Here is a 13642-nt window from a genome sequence, read left to right as displayed (position 1 = left end):
GATGAGGGTGACATCTGCATAATGAGGAATTCATGGCCTGTAGTGTGTCCTGTAATTAGTCCTCCCAATTTCTCATGTTTGTGCTTAATGGGAGGAACTGACAGAATTGGTACTGATAGAACTGCATCAAAGAAATTCTTTAGGTAATGAATAATTACCACTTCTACTCCAGAATCTCTCTAAGAAAACAGGGCAAGATTGGGCAAATAGATCTCTCGAGTATTTTGGCGATAATTTACTCAAAGACAGCTGGGGAAAAAAAAAAAAAGTGAGCTTGTCAGTGGCTGGCTGTTAATCCGCATTTTTAGTCTATCCTCAGATTTAAAATAAAATTGACCGAGCTGGACGTGACAGTCTGGCCTGCTAAAGATACAGCCTTACTGGTAAAAATCTTTCTGAAAAGAAGTATGAAAAATGCGATCTGATAGTTAGTTCAGTTGAGCCAGGGTGGGATTTTTTTAAGGAGCAATTTACATGTAATGATTTTATTTTTTTTGTTGATCTTTAAAACAAAACAAAAGACTTTTTTGTTTTATTAATTCAAAGCATGGGTGTTGGCTGGGCTCACTAGGACATGAAAGTAGTTGCTCTCCTCTCCTTGGATTGGCACTTGCAGAAGTACTGTTTGAGGTTTGGAATCCTTCCATCAAAACCAGGAAGAGAGGTGATATTCCTGAAAATTAACTGAAAAAGCAAGAATGGAAAAATGGAAAGCAGTCACACGGACACTGCCTTTGTTACATTACAAAGCAGCTAAAAGCCCCATGTGGGAATTTCTTTCCCAAAAGCTGGGAATCTGACTGGGAAAAGCTGGGAAATCAGCAGGGCCAACGTTGCAGCTACAGCAGGTTGCTCAGGGCTTTGTCCAGGTGAGTCTGAGCAATCCCCGAGGGTGGAGTTCCCCCACTGCTCAGGGACCTGCCCCAGGTCAGCCCCATACGCACAGGGAGGGACTGTTTCTTTAGGATCAACAGGGATTTCCCGTGTCGCAGCTTATGCCAAGGGCTCTGGTGCTTTTGCTATGCTCCTCTAGGCAAAGTCCATCCTCGTAGTCTCTGTAACCCCTTTGGGTAGTGGAAGATCCCCCTTTGCCGTCTCATCTCCTGGCTGAACAAGCCCAGCTCCCACAGCCTCTCCTCCTATGCTCTGGCTTCCAGCCCCACCATCGCGCATCGCTGTGGCCCTGCACTGGCCTTGCTCCAGTTTGTGAACATCTCTCTTACTGTGAGGACCGCAAACTGAACACAGTGTCTACATGTGGCCTCATGAGTGCTGGGTAGGGAGAAAAAATTACTTCCCTTGACCTGCTGATTACACTCCAGCTAACGCAGCCGAAGATGTGATTTGACCTAGTTATTGACTTAGAGCCAACTTGTTCCCCAGGACCCTCTGGTCCTTTTCTACAGAGCTGCTCGCCAGCAAGTCAGTCATGTTACATTATCACACAGTAACATGGTAAGCTTAAAAATTTTTTAAATCTATGATTTATTCTTAACCCCTTTTCCGGCATATCTCCCTCCAAATATTTGAAGGCTAGTGACAAACCTATGGACTTTTGTGGCCTCCGTGATTTGTGGAGAAGCCGATCATGAAAACACTATAGCATTTGATACCTGGCTCTCTGACTGTCTACCAGCCTATCGGGAGCAAGGGTTGGTGGGCCATGCCAGAGGCATGTATCTATGAAAAATTCTACTCTTATTGAAAAATATTACCCTCCAGTAAAACAGTGTTAGTATGAAGGGATTTCTGGGTGCAGCTTCTGCAAGTACGTTTTCTACTCTGTAGTTCTTCGATGTGGCTCTGCAGATTCCTAGGTATTACTGGCAACAGGCTCTGTCTCTGGGATGGAGTTCAAAAAACCTGATGCTGCTTTTAGTTAATGCTGCTGTCTGTTTTTGTTTTTTTTTTTTTCCCACATTATTTCATCCAAGAAGTGAAAGCAGGCCACTTAATATGGCTCTGACTTCACTTCTGGACTATATCCCTTTAGCTTACAGCTGCCAGAAGACTGTGCAGACTTCTTACTCTCATGTAAGTCAGGATGGAGGTGGAGAACGGTCTGCCAGTGCTGCTGTTCCCCTCAGTTCTCCAGGCTGCGGCCTTGGTCCGCTCTGTGTTGCGTGTTGCACCAAATTACAGGGAGATGCGAATGTAGCCAGACTAAGCCTTGTACCAAAAGGGGAGGGGATTTTACCAGAATCAATTTTGCGTGTGGGATATATTAATATCGGTATTTGTCTTCTGAAATCGTAGCGTTGTGGTTTCTTTTCCTGTTAAACATTTAGCTCCGTTCCTGCCGCTAACACCCTGAGCAGCTCTCAGTTGGCTCTCGCCACCTTTCCACAGTGAGCCGACCAGTGGACCTCCTTCAGTCCCTCGCTCGTGCTCATAAAGGAAGCTTGTGCGCACCTTCCTCTGCTGTTCGTCTTTTCCCCTCCGTTTCTATTGGCAGGATGTCATTCTTGCGATAGTAGCGCGTCTGTAGGAGTATACGCACTTCGTATGTACACTTCGTGTATAGCAGAAGCCAGCTTGTTCAGGGCTATGTGTTTCGTGTCGCCTGGGAATAAGGCTAGGGAGGGCAGCAGCCTTAGAAACTTGCTCCTGGTTGCAACTGTTTGACTCACCTGGCACCCTCCGGGCTCTGCGTGTAGGAGGCAGTCAAGTAAGCGAAACTCGTGCCATGGCTGTGCAACCAAAAACTTCATTGATTTTTGTTTTGTTTTGTTTTTATGTGGTGAAATATTTGCTTTTTTTTTTTTTTTTTTGGAAGGCAGAATTTAACCCCTGCTAGTCATACGTTGCAAAACTGGATCCTTCCTCTTGGCACTTAGCTCTTCCGTTTCCCAGCGTAATGCTTTCTTCATTCCTTCAAAAGCGATAGCAATGCGAGGCTTTAAGTTGTTCGACACAGAATCGCTTGAATTTTACTGCTATAAAACGTCAAGCTTTTTTTGTTTTTTTTTTTCCTCCCTTGCATCAATTTTTATTTTGCCGTTAAAACCTGGAGCAAGCTTGAAACGTCAGCCGCAGCGCTGCAGGAAGCGGTAGCAAACCTCCCAGGCAGTCGACAGCTCCGTGCTGTATTCCGGTAGGACGTTCCCCTGCAGCTCTCCAAACTGTTTGGTTAAAATAAATAAATGAATAAACCAACACCCTGCTTGGGCTGACTCATGGCAGCCGAAGCCTTGCCGGGGGACCTTCGTGCTCCCTAATTGCCCCCCCCCCCCCCCCCCCCCCCCCCCGCCGCCGGGGAAGCGGCGGGCCCCCCTCCAGCTGGACTGGCTTTCCCGGTCTCTCCTCCTCCTCGTCCTCCTCCTCGTCGTCGTCGTCCTCCTCCTCCTCCTCCCGGCCGCTGCTGACGCACTCGGCGGCGCGGAGCCGGTCCCGGCGCAGCGGGGGGAGAGGCAGCGTGCCGGGCGGTGGGGGAGCGTCGTGGGCTGCGCGGCGCCCCGCTAACCTCCCGGCCCCCTCGTTTCTAGGGGCGAAGCGGAGCTCGTCCTCGGGGCTCAAAGAGAGAGGAGGAAAGGGACCCGTGGCGCGCCGAGCTCCGGCGCCGGTAGCCCAGAGGAAGTGGAAAGGCTGCTCGTAATTTGAAGGAAGGGAGGCTCGCAGAAGATATGCTGGGGCGCGGACGAAAAGCTCGGGTTCAGACAGCTGCCTTTGCCGAAACGGCAAAAGCTCCGTAAAATCCTGTAGCTCGTTAGGGGCCTCGTTGTTGTCTCTCCCTTTTCTTGCCTGACGTGCAATGCCTGGCTCGCAGACAGCGGGACTGAAAAAAAATTAAAAAGTCGGCGGCTGCTGTTTGCTGCCTGCTTTTCATGAGCCGAGTAGCTCTCGGGCTCTTGGACGATCCTGTTTCACTTAAAAAAAAAAAAAAAAAAAAGAAAGCGTATTTAGATGTTGGGAAAGGGCCAGGGTCTGCGTGCTGGAAGGGAGGAGAGGGACTGGAGCGCAATGGGATCTAAAACACTTTTTTATTTTTATTTTTCCGTTTTGCTTTAGGGTATTTTTGGTTTTGTTTGTTTGTTGTTGTCTTTTTTTTTTTTTTTTTTTGAAGGCAGCGTTCAGACTTCTTGCGGTTAGCCTCGTGGTTTCTGGCCAAATAAAAACCAGCTAGGCCGCCAGCGATAGGAGAGGCGGTCGCCCGAAGAGCGCGTCTCTCCAACGAGCGGGCTGCCTCGGCCTTCTGCCTTTTGGCCCGCGTCTGATATATCTCGGTCGCACACGTTTCTCTCATCGCGGCTGGGCGTTAGGCGGGGGGTGGGCCAACTTCTGTGGCTTTGCAGGGTGGGTGGTTTTGTCGGCGATGTGCCGGCCCGCGGCGTCTGCGGTGCACGGCGCGCCGGCGCCTCTTGCTTTCGCGGACCCGAGGCCGAGGAGAAGCCCCGGGTGCTCTCGCAGCCTGGTGCACCTCTCCCTACCCCGAATCCCCTGCGGCAACTGCGGTAGTCGTTCACGGTGGAAACCCAGGAGCGGGAAAGCAGGGTGGTGTTTTTAGGCTCTTTTAATGTGATTTTTTTTTTTTTTTTTTTTAGCGCCTGGAACTAGGGAGAGCCAGCGCCGTGTGACCGCGGTGCTCGCGGTATGCCATGGGCTCAGCCACCTTGCAGACACCCTGAGTCCTTGAACGGTAAAGGAAGGAGGCACCGGTTGCATGGGAGAACAGTGAGTCATGGGGCTTTGCTCCGGGGAACCACAGAAGTCCTCTCAGTGAGCTGCATGAACTTCAGGAGCAGGAATATAACTCTATCCCTAAGCTGCATCTTAAATAGATCGACAGCCGAGCCTTTCCAGGGCCTCTACGTGATCCTCTTTGAGTGTTTGCTGACATAACCGCCTTCTCTTCTCCTCTTAAACCTCTTGCGAACTGAACGCTTTAATCTGTAAGCTTTCTAATAGATTTATAGTGATGACTCTAACTAAACGGTTACTAGGCTTTTGCGTAAAAACAGAAAAACAATGCCTGGAGTGGCTGGTTGTGTGGGTATGTATAATATATAATATATAATTTTATATATATATTATATAATATGCACACACACACATTATTATTATATATATAATTTCGTATTATATATAATATATATAATGTATAATATATAAAAATATATAATTATGGCACATGATCTATAATATATAATTGAAGTGTATGATGTGTATGTGTCTGTGTGTATGTATATGTATAAATACTTGTGTATATATAAGTACATATATTTTTACCAAGATGAGGAGAACAAGCTTTGATGGAAGAAAAAAAAAATATTAGGAAAAAAAATTCATTTGTGGATCGATTTGCTTACACAGGCTAAGAAAGGAAGGCAGATCATAACAAAACAAGTCTCCATCAAAACAGCTGCTTACGGCATTGTCGGATAAATCATTAACACAAGGTCCCAGTGCTAGCAAAGACTGTTCGGGAAAAGTCACTCCCCTGAAACTCCCTTTTTCCAGGAGGTAAGGAGCTAAGTTATTTACGGACTTTCTTTTAGTGAGTGGGCATTTGCTGCCGGCATGATTTTTCCACTGGTCGATAAAGTGATGTAGTCCGGTGGATTTAAGCCGAAGAGAGAACCTCCTCCCCTCTCACCGTATCCAAAGGATAAAGCACTTCCTAAGAGAGTGTCTCAAATACTAGGGGAGGAGGAAGAGGAGAGAGAAATATAGCATGCCAGACTTCTCTCGGTTGGCTTAGCTCGTGCATTGCCTGTCGTGCTGGAGGAACGGTAGGTGGAAAATGCTTTTACTTCCCACGAGCAAGAAAAGTTTGCTCTAAAGCCACTTGGTGGTGGGGTGGTGGAAATCAGTGCTTCTGGCCCCCTTTGTTGAATTAACTTGAGGCCGAGCAAAGCTTCAAAAAAACACTGTCTAAGATGTGTAGGTGCGTATCCACAAGCAAATAAGGCTGACGTGCTGTTCTGGGCTGTTGCTGTTGGGTGTAGTAAGGAACAAGTTCTTACAGCTGGCTGGCTGAACTGTGTTGGGAAGGGGTGGTTGTGCTGTCGTGTTTGTCTCCCCTGGCAACAGGAGTAGCATGGTGATTGATAAATCTCATCAGCTTATGCCACAGAGGCATTACTCAGCTTCCTGTAAATACTGTAACTCATTCATGAAGCTTGATTTTTAAAGGTATTTATGTTTTGTTTTTTTTTATCAGAGGCTTTGTTTTCTGGAATCCAGTAGGACTGGGAGTCCAGCTTGTTAGTTTGAGCTGTGCTTTATATGGAGAATGGCAAAAGTAGCTTCCTTTCTGATGTTCACAGCAGTTGTTTAAATGAGAGAAAAAGGGCCTAGAACAAGGACTTAAGCTATCTAGTTGCCTAAGTCCAGGAGCATGGCTCTGAATGTCCAGCTAAACCCTAAGACTCGCCAAATCAATGAGGCAATTCAATTAATTAATTAAAAAAAAAAAAAAGCCTCAAGAGCCTCAAAAGCTTGCTTCATATTGTTGCACATGGCTGGACACCTTGCACAGCCCAAGCTCTACATCCTATGTTTTCTTCAGTCTGAGAAGATTCAAAACTGCTTTTGCTGCTCAGGGAAGTGCATGTTATGTCTAATATTAAGTGCATCAACCGCTTCTCAGAGAAGGGACTGGATTTGAGCCTTTCCCTGGAAGATGCGGGTTGTAGCAGTTTATGTCAAAGGAGATTTCTGAATTGAGAGTATCTGAGTGAGCGCCCTCAACTGCCATATCAAATAGTAAGGTTGCTTTGCAGAAGAAAAGGATGGTCCCCACTTCGCTTCAAGCTCTGAATCTTTGCTCGAGTTAGCCCATGGCTGTAGGTGGGACCTGCAGCCCTTCGTACCACTTCTCTTTTGAGTAATTCTCCCTTGGGTTAGCATGGACAGGTTCCCGCTTAGCCAGGTGTGGGCTATCTTCTAACTCGAGGCTGGGGAACCCAATGCAAGTTGCCTCCAGCAGAACAAGAAGCCTTTGATTTCTCCTTTCCCCTGTGTTCACCTGTTCCCCTGCCAAGTGAATCCCTAGCACCTCTGAATTAATAGCTGAGCTTCTCTCTTTTGACATTTTAGGGACAGGAGGTGCTGATTGGGACTTCATCCAGCTTACATGAGCCGCAGTGGGAGGACAAGGGGACGACAGTCCTTTTGATAACCAGGTAGCGTTCAGTAAGAGCCACCTCAGCCATGAGACATAAGGGACAGGAAAAAGGAAGGCAGCCAATTTCCCGCTCAGCTCTCCTGAGACGTGCGTTCGGGTAGCGTTTGAGAGCCTATCTGCTGCCGCTTGTGCATTTGCCACAGGCCTGGAGATGACTTTGGCCAGGAAAATTGGCCTGATGGAGTTCTCGGTTGTCTCCAGCTGTTCCCTGCAGCTGTCTGCCTGACAAAAACCGGGGCGGGGGAGAATGACTCGAGTTAAAAATAGAAATAAAAGATTAGGAAACTCGAGGTATGGTTTCAACATAGAGCTCAGCTGCTCTCACACCTCGCTGCTGCCACCGAAAGGGGAAGGACTTGCTTATGCTTGCAGTGAGCTGATTCAGCCGGCTAAGCCCAGCAGCAGACTCATCCAGGGAGAGGGGTTAGTTTTCCCCCAGGCACTCAGACAAGCCCAAGAGAGGAGATGGGGATACAAGCCAGGAGACAGGGAGATCAGGGTGCCCCTGATAAAAGGGTTATTTAACTCTGCTTGAACAGGTAACCTGAGTCCAGGAGCTGAATGCAGGTTAGCAGCTCAGATGCTTTGCATTAACATCAGCTGTCCTGCATGCTGGGCTCAGGTTTAAAATCAGAGCTGGGCCATGCATGCTCCAGTTTTAGCTGGGGCTAGCTGATTCAGGTTAGTCAACCCAACTTAAAAAATATATATATTTTAAGTGATTCTGAAACAAAGTTATATTGGTAGAAAATATTTTCTTCCGACGTCCCTTTTCTCTCAGGTGCTCTAAGGAGAAGGTTCACTTTGCTGTTTGAAGAATTCACATTCTGATAGTTTATGGAGAGGGCTTATATGGGTGGTTGAAAAATCATGTAAAAAGTATTGGGGCCTTAATTTCATTTGCTAAATCTAAGTGTCTTGCTTGGTTATTATATACGCATCTAAAAGACTTTATTTTGCAGTATGCGTGTGAACTCTAAGAAGGTAGTCATTAGGCGATCCAAGGGTAAATGCATCATGTGCATTGGAAACTACATGCTTTTGAAGCATTGCTTTCAGGAAGTGGCCATTATAGAGTGAAGAGCGGCCAGCAGCTCTTCACCCTGTGTTTATCACTAGTCCCTCCCATTATCATTAGTCCTTGTAAGTTTGTCTGAATACATTCTTCTGTTGCCTCTCTTAAAATGAGGCCAAAAGCCAGATAAGAAAATTGTAATTTTTTTTGTTGAACAGTTTGTTTTCTGACGCTTATTTGTTTGTTTGCTAGTAGTCTTGGTAGTCTTTGTTTGCTAGTAGTCTTTAGACTTAAAAGTGTGATTTCTCAAGCTGCAAATGAGTTCCTGTTGTCGTAGCACTTCCAGCCACATTTCAATATCCAATTAAATGCCCTGTTAAGTGACAGACTTATATTCAGGGGCAATTCCAGATATCATACAGGAAGCTGGATCCTAAGAATCAGTAGGTGTGCTGTACTCCCTATGCGAGACATAGAGGGAAAACAGCATTTAGTTCAAGATAACTATATAATGTTTAATTATGTAATGTTTAGCTTAAAAAAAACTATAAGGCAACGGTTTCCCTTGGCAGATGATTTGAAGACAAACATGATTTCTTTTGTTCAAGCGGCCTTTTATGTGTGGCAGTAAATATAAGCTTATCTAGAGCTAGGTGGAATTCTTTATCAAGTCAGTTTTTGCCTCTTCGCTTGTGCACGCAAATTGGAAGTCCTCTGTGTTTAAAAGTAAATTTAAGAGTTAAAGTTATTCTTTCAGCTGCTGGACAAGCATCGTGAAGGCAAGCAGCTAGTTTTCTTACCAGTTAAGTTTCAAAATGCTTTAAGAGGCATTCTCAGTGGGTTACAAGGCCGTGCTTGTTAACCAAGACTAGAAGTGCTTTGGATCCTTTGATACATACAATTACATTTTCTTGTAAATTAAAAAGATCCGTTTGTCCTTACTGAACCTCTAGCAGTGAAGCAGATTTTTCATTTGTAAGAAAGTTAGTATTGTTAGACTTAGACTTTGCATTTTAATTTAAACATTAACTAACTGAGTTAAACCCAGTTTTCTTATGCTGAGGAAGCTGATGCCTTGGGATTGGTGGGTATTAAACATCCAGGATGGGGAAGATTTGCTGGGAAGACCAGCTTAGTTTCAATTTCTTAGTCTTGCTAGCCTTCTGGGTTTTGTTTCCTTACTGATTCTGTTTTTGTGTTTTGAAATTTTCTCTTCTAAGCCCAATCACATGCTTTTCTTTGGGGGCAGCGGTTCTAAACTAGTCACAGCATACCTAAATCCACAGGAAAATCCTGGCATTGTTCAGCCCTCTGCATGCATTTGTTTAGTTAGAAAAATAAGATCAGATTTAAGCAAGCTCAAAGAAGTTTTACTTTGGATTAGTACATTTACAGAGAGGTAACAGAAAACTGCTATAGATAGTGAGAGTATCTCTGGTCCTGATAGACACTGAACCTATGAAGAGCAAATAACATATCATAAATACAAATGAGAAATGAAAGAACCCTTACAGTTTGATTGGAGCAAGTTTCTTTGTCTTCACCGTTCTCCTTGCAGTTTCATGAAACGTAAGCAGTTTGCCAGAGACTGTATTTTAGAAGAATGAAAAAGCTCTTCTAGGATGCTGGAATAATGCAGTGTAAAACACTTTGTCCCTGCTTGGATAAATAAACCTCTCTCAAACCTTATATGTATTTTTAAATGATAAAAATCTCTTCCCCGTATAGTAAAATTTTAACTGTTTAGCACAGGAACTACTGGCAAACACTTTCCATGGATACGATGGCCTATTTTCTTCAGTTTAAGAAGGAAAGGAGGGAAAAGGGTTGATGCAATAATTCAGGGTCCCTTAAACTAAGAGCACAAGGTTACTGAATTAGATTTGTATGGGAGAGAAGCAACACAGGCTTGGACTTTTGTTAATGTTTAATGTTCTGTAACGGTCTTCACAGGAATAATTGAGCCATCAGCGCAGTAGTGATCCCATCAGCGGAGTTTATTTTGCGTGGTTACAGAGTCCGCTGTGGCTTTCATTTCAGTGTAGCCTGCGCTAATTGATGAACAGGGCCATAATTTATTTACAGTCCTCAAGATCCTTTCAGGTTGGTTCTCCTCTTTTTAAAAACATTTGAAAGGGGAGAAAGGAGGAGAAGGTTTGTGGGGCTCATTGAGAAATTTTGCGCTGCATTGCAAACTGCAGTTGTCTAAAATACTATTTTTTTCTTTCTTTTTTCGTGATTTTTTGCGCTGGCCTAGTTTTAGCAGCCTCCCCGTTTTGTTAGAAGTCAGTTGACCTTTAATCTGCAGCGTGTGCCGCTTGGTCGAGGAAGGTCTGACATACCGCAGTGAAATGAGCTGCAGAGGGTGGGGGAAAGGAGGAAGGAAATAGGGACTGGATGCTACCGCTGATTAGATGAGAGAGAAGAAATAAAAAGAGCTAGAAAGGGGGAGGGGGAGACACCTACACTTGTTCTCTAGGTTTCAGATTAGGCTGAATAATGTTTTTTTTTTTTTCCCTGATTTTGTTAGATTCCAGAATAATCCGGTTTGTCTGCAATAGCTGCAGTGGGTAACTATTGAGCATTATAGTCCTGTATGGAGGGAGAGAGTAATGGGGGCACCTTAAAGGCGTGAGAATTTTTGTCCTGGAGACTTCTTACGCCCTGTCCGACCCTTGAGAAGTCACTTGTACAGCTAAGCGCTGTCTCCATCCTGAACTCATTTATCCGGCTGCAAGTTAACGCCAACCTCAAATCCAGGAGTCTGCTCAGAAATGCAAAGTGCGAAAAAGGTAATCGGCAAATATTTTAAAACACATCCCAGTTTTGAAGATTAAAGGCTGTTTCAAGAGTGCAGCGTTTTCAAGCAGATACACAGTTAGCTTTCACGGCTGAACTTTGATGCACCAGCCGCCGCTGTTTTGAAAGCTGCTGTATGAACCAAATACTCAAAGCTGCTCTTTGAACCAAATTTTGCAAATGCAAGGAAGGAAAGAAGTTGTGCGTTGTAAACGCGAGTACTACAACAATACTATTTGTCAGTCGGCCGCCTGGAATTAAAAAATAAATAAATAGGTAAGAGAGAGAGATCGTCCATGTGTAGCTTTTGCCCTTTTCCCCAGGAAAATTGGCCAAAATGATACATGTAGACAGGAGTAACTGCTAACGCCTGAAAGTAAGACGTTGTATTCCAGCTCACGCGCGTGCCAAAGTACTGGAAAACAGATGAAGCAGACCAGTTTCAATTGGACAGTTGATACTGCTTTCATCTCTTCAAGCAGCCTTGCAGAGGTATCTGAAGGAAGGATTATTCCAGCCATTATGGCTTAATTATCAGACAGGTACATGTGCTGCCTGTCCCACGAGAAGTCTTATATTTGGTGGAGAGGTGGAATAAATCAACTGAAACTTGACTTGAGGTTCGCTTTGCCTTTCACCCATTTGGCCTGACTAGAGGAGGTGTGGAGCAAAAAGATTTTTGCAGTTTTTTTAGGCAGAGGGGAGATGATTGCGAATATAAATGCAAAAGTTGTTAATATAAAACTTTGTTGCCTGCTAAGTGACTCTGAAGTGTGTGCCCTCCATTAGGGGACATAAGTCCCATTTTAGTGAATTATTTATGCTGGTTCTACAATAACAGGGCCTGTTGCTTATGAAAGTGTCTGAATTTATATTTTACATCTCTGCCTGGCCTACGTGTTTTATTTAAAAAAAAGAGTGCAAGAAAGATGGTTACTTGGCAAAAATTGGCTTTTAGTAAGCTAGTCAAAATACAAGTTTACTTATTTGGGCTGGTGCTGTTTGCATAACGCTCTCCTCCATGGGAGCCGTGCCTCTCTTTTCCAGGATCTTCTGACAGTTTCTAAACATTCGTCCCTCCTTGTTACTCATCCAAAAAAGCAAGGAGAGCTTTCAGCGCTGCTGTTCACAACCTGTCTCCTACAGATCGCTTTGTGGCCTCTGGGGAGGACGAGAAATCCCCACAACCCAACCTAGACAGATGGGAATGTGATCTACTTCTGGTCTGCTGTAGCCGCTACCTTTCTGTAGTCCAAGATCGGCAAACTCCCCTTGTGTCTTAATTCGTACAGTGCTATACTTGGCAGTCTTGTGTTTTGCAAGATGCGTTTTGTATTATAACTTAAATGAGATAGCTTGCGTTATGTATGTACAGATGCCGAGACTAGGCCAGTATGGTCCATGTGCTTTTGTTGTTTGCACGTGCTCGATGGAAGATACCGAATTATTCCTGGGCTGTTGCTCTGAAATCCCTGCAATGTGCAGTTGTGTAGTTGTGCTCAGGTGTTTTGAAGAGGCAGCTCCGAAGTGCTGTGCTGCTGCTTTGGTGGTATATTACCTTGTACTCTGCCCGCGAGCTGCAGCCGAGCAATGTGCTCTTGCACCCCAGGGGTTTGTAACTTTGCTGTCAAAGAATGATTCAGGCTACCATAAGTTTTTCTCAGGATCAAATTAAATTAAGTCCCTATATTGCTTCATTTTTAATGACATGAAATTAAAACCAATACCAAAACTCTTTTTTGGTTGTTGTTATGCTACCACTTAGGGTGCTCTACATATTCTACCAGGATTTCTGCTGCAGTACTCTTACCCCCATCTCCATTAAATGTTTGTGCCTGTAGGTGTTTTCAGACCAAATGATGGTTCTGGAGTGCCTAAGGACAGATAATAACAGGCTTGCTTTGAAAAGCAGATTTCATATGTCTTTACGCTCTGCAGAGTCTTTGCAAATGCAGCCCCACCCTCCCAAAACCCACCGAAGATAAGCAACCAAAAAAGGCAAACCCAATTACTGAGACTGTTTAATATCTTTTGGTATGAAGCCTTTGTGGTACCTGATCTTATCACTTCCAAAACCAGTATGCTTTTTCTCATTAGACAGGATAGTCTGATCAGCTTTTAAAACTATCTGTGCTGCTGGTGTGAGCAATACTGATGGTGCCGGAGGACTAGTTGTGAATTTTCAAAATCTGTCTACGTGGAGGATTATTTTGTAAGATCCCTCACTAAAATCTCTTATTTTATCAAGTTTATAAGGTCTGGTAGATGTTCTTTTCACCCGCTAGATCTATCACAGAGGAACAAGCCGGAGCGTGGTTCCAGGAGCAGCCCTGTAGAGCAAGCCCAACTGAACATGGGATCATTAGATAAAGTTACAGCTCTGTCAGGTTGGCCCCAATTTACTTTGTCCTTTTAAAATATTCTCCTGACTCATCTGCTCTAAAACACTCGTATATGTGATGAGTTTCTGCAATACAGGAATGCCCTAACTGCTGCGCTGATCCTCTGCACATCAGAGACATCAGCATAACTATTACTCCTTTATTTTGCTTGCTTAGCCAGCTACGCAGCAGTGATGCTACAGCCTGCAGGACCTCTTTAGGGAACGTGGCTGCTGACGGTTTACATAAGGGAAAGGCTTATTCCCAGCGAGCCTTTTACATCTTGCTGCTGCGGGTTGATTTAGAGGAATATTACTTTCT

At 44.6% G+C, this 13642-nt stretch overlaps 1 protein-coding gene across 49 annotated transcripts in view; it reads left to right on the top strand.

Annotated features, from left to right (window-relative positions):
* SGMS1 (sphingomyelin synthase 1) overlaps positions 1-13642 on the top strand; it is a 99274-nt gene that overhangs the window by 59231 nt on the left and 26401 nt on the right. For 22 of the 49 annotated variants that reach the window (XM_068951063.1, XM_068951077.1, XM_068951067.1 and 19 more), the window contains 2 exons: positions 4542-4671; positions 5311-5460. The exons of 1 other annotated variant lie outside the window; for it this stretch is intronic. The gene's annotated coding sequence lies outside the window, so the exon portion shown is untranslated. Of the gene's footprint in view, positions 1-2894; positions 3095-3357; positions 3563-4231; positions 4452-4541; positions 4890-5310; positions 5461-7038; positions 7125-13642 lie in introns of those variants that run through there. 26 more of the 49 variants (XM_068951102.1, XM_068951091.1, XM_068951105.1 and 23 more) reach the window with 16 other exon arrangements.

Source organism: Struthio camelus, chromosome 7 (assembly GCF_040807025.1).
Source record: "Struthio camelus isolate bStrCam1 chromosome 7, bStrCam1.hap1, whole genome shotgun sequence".
NCBI lineage: Eukaryota > Metazoa > Chordata > Aves > Struthioniformes > Struthionidae > Struthio > Struthio camelus.
The sequence above is the reverse complement of the archived record's forward strand: the minus strand, read 5'-3'. Positions and strand labels throughout refer to the sequence as shown.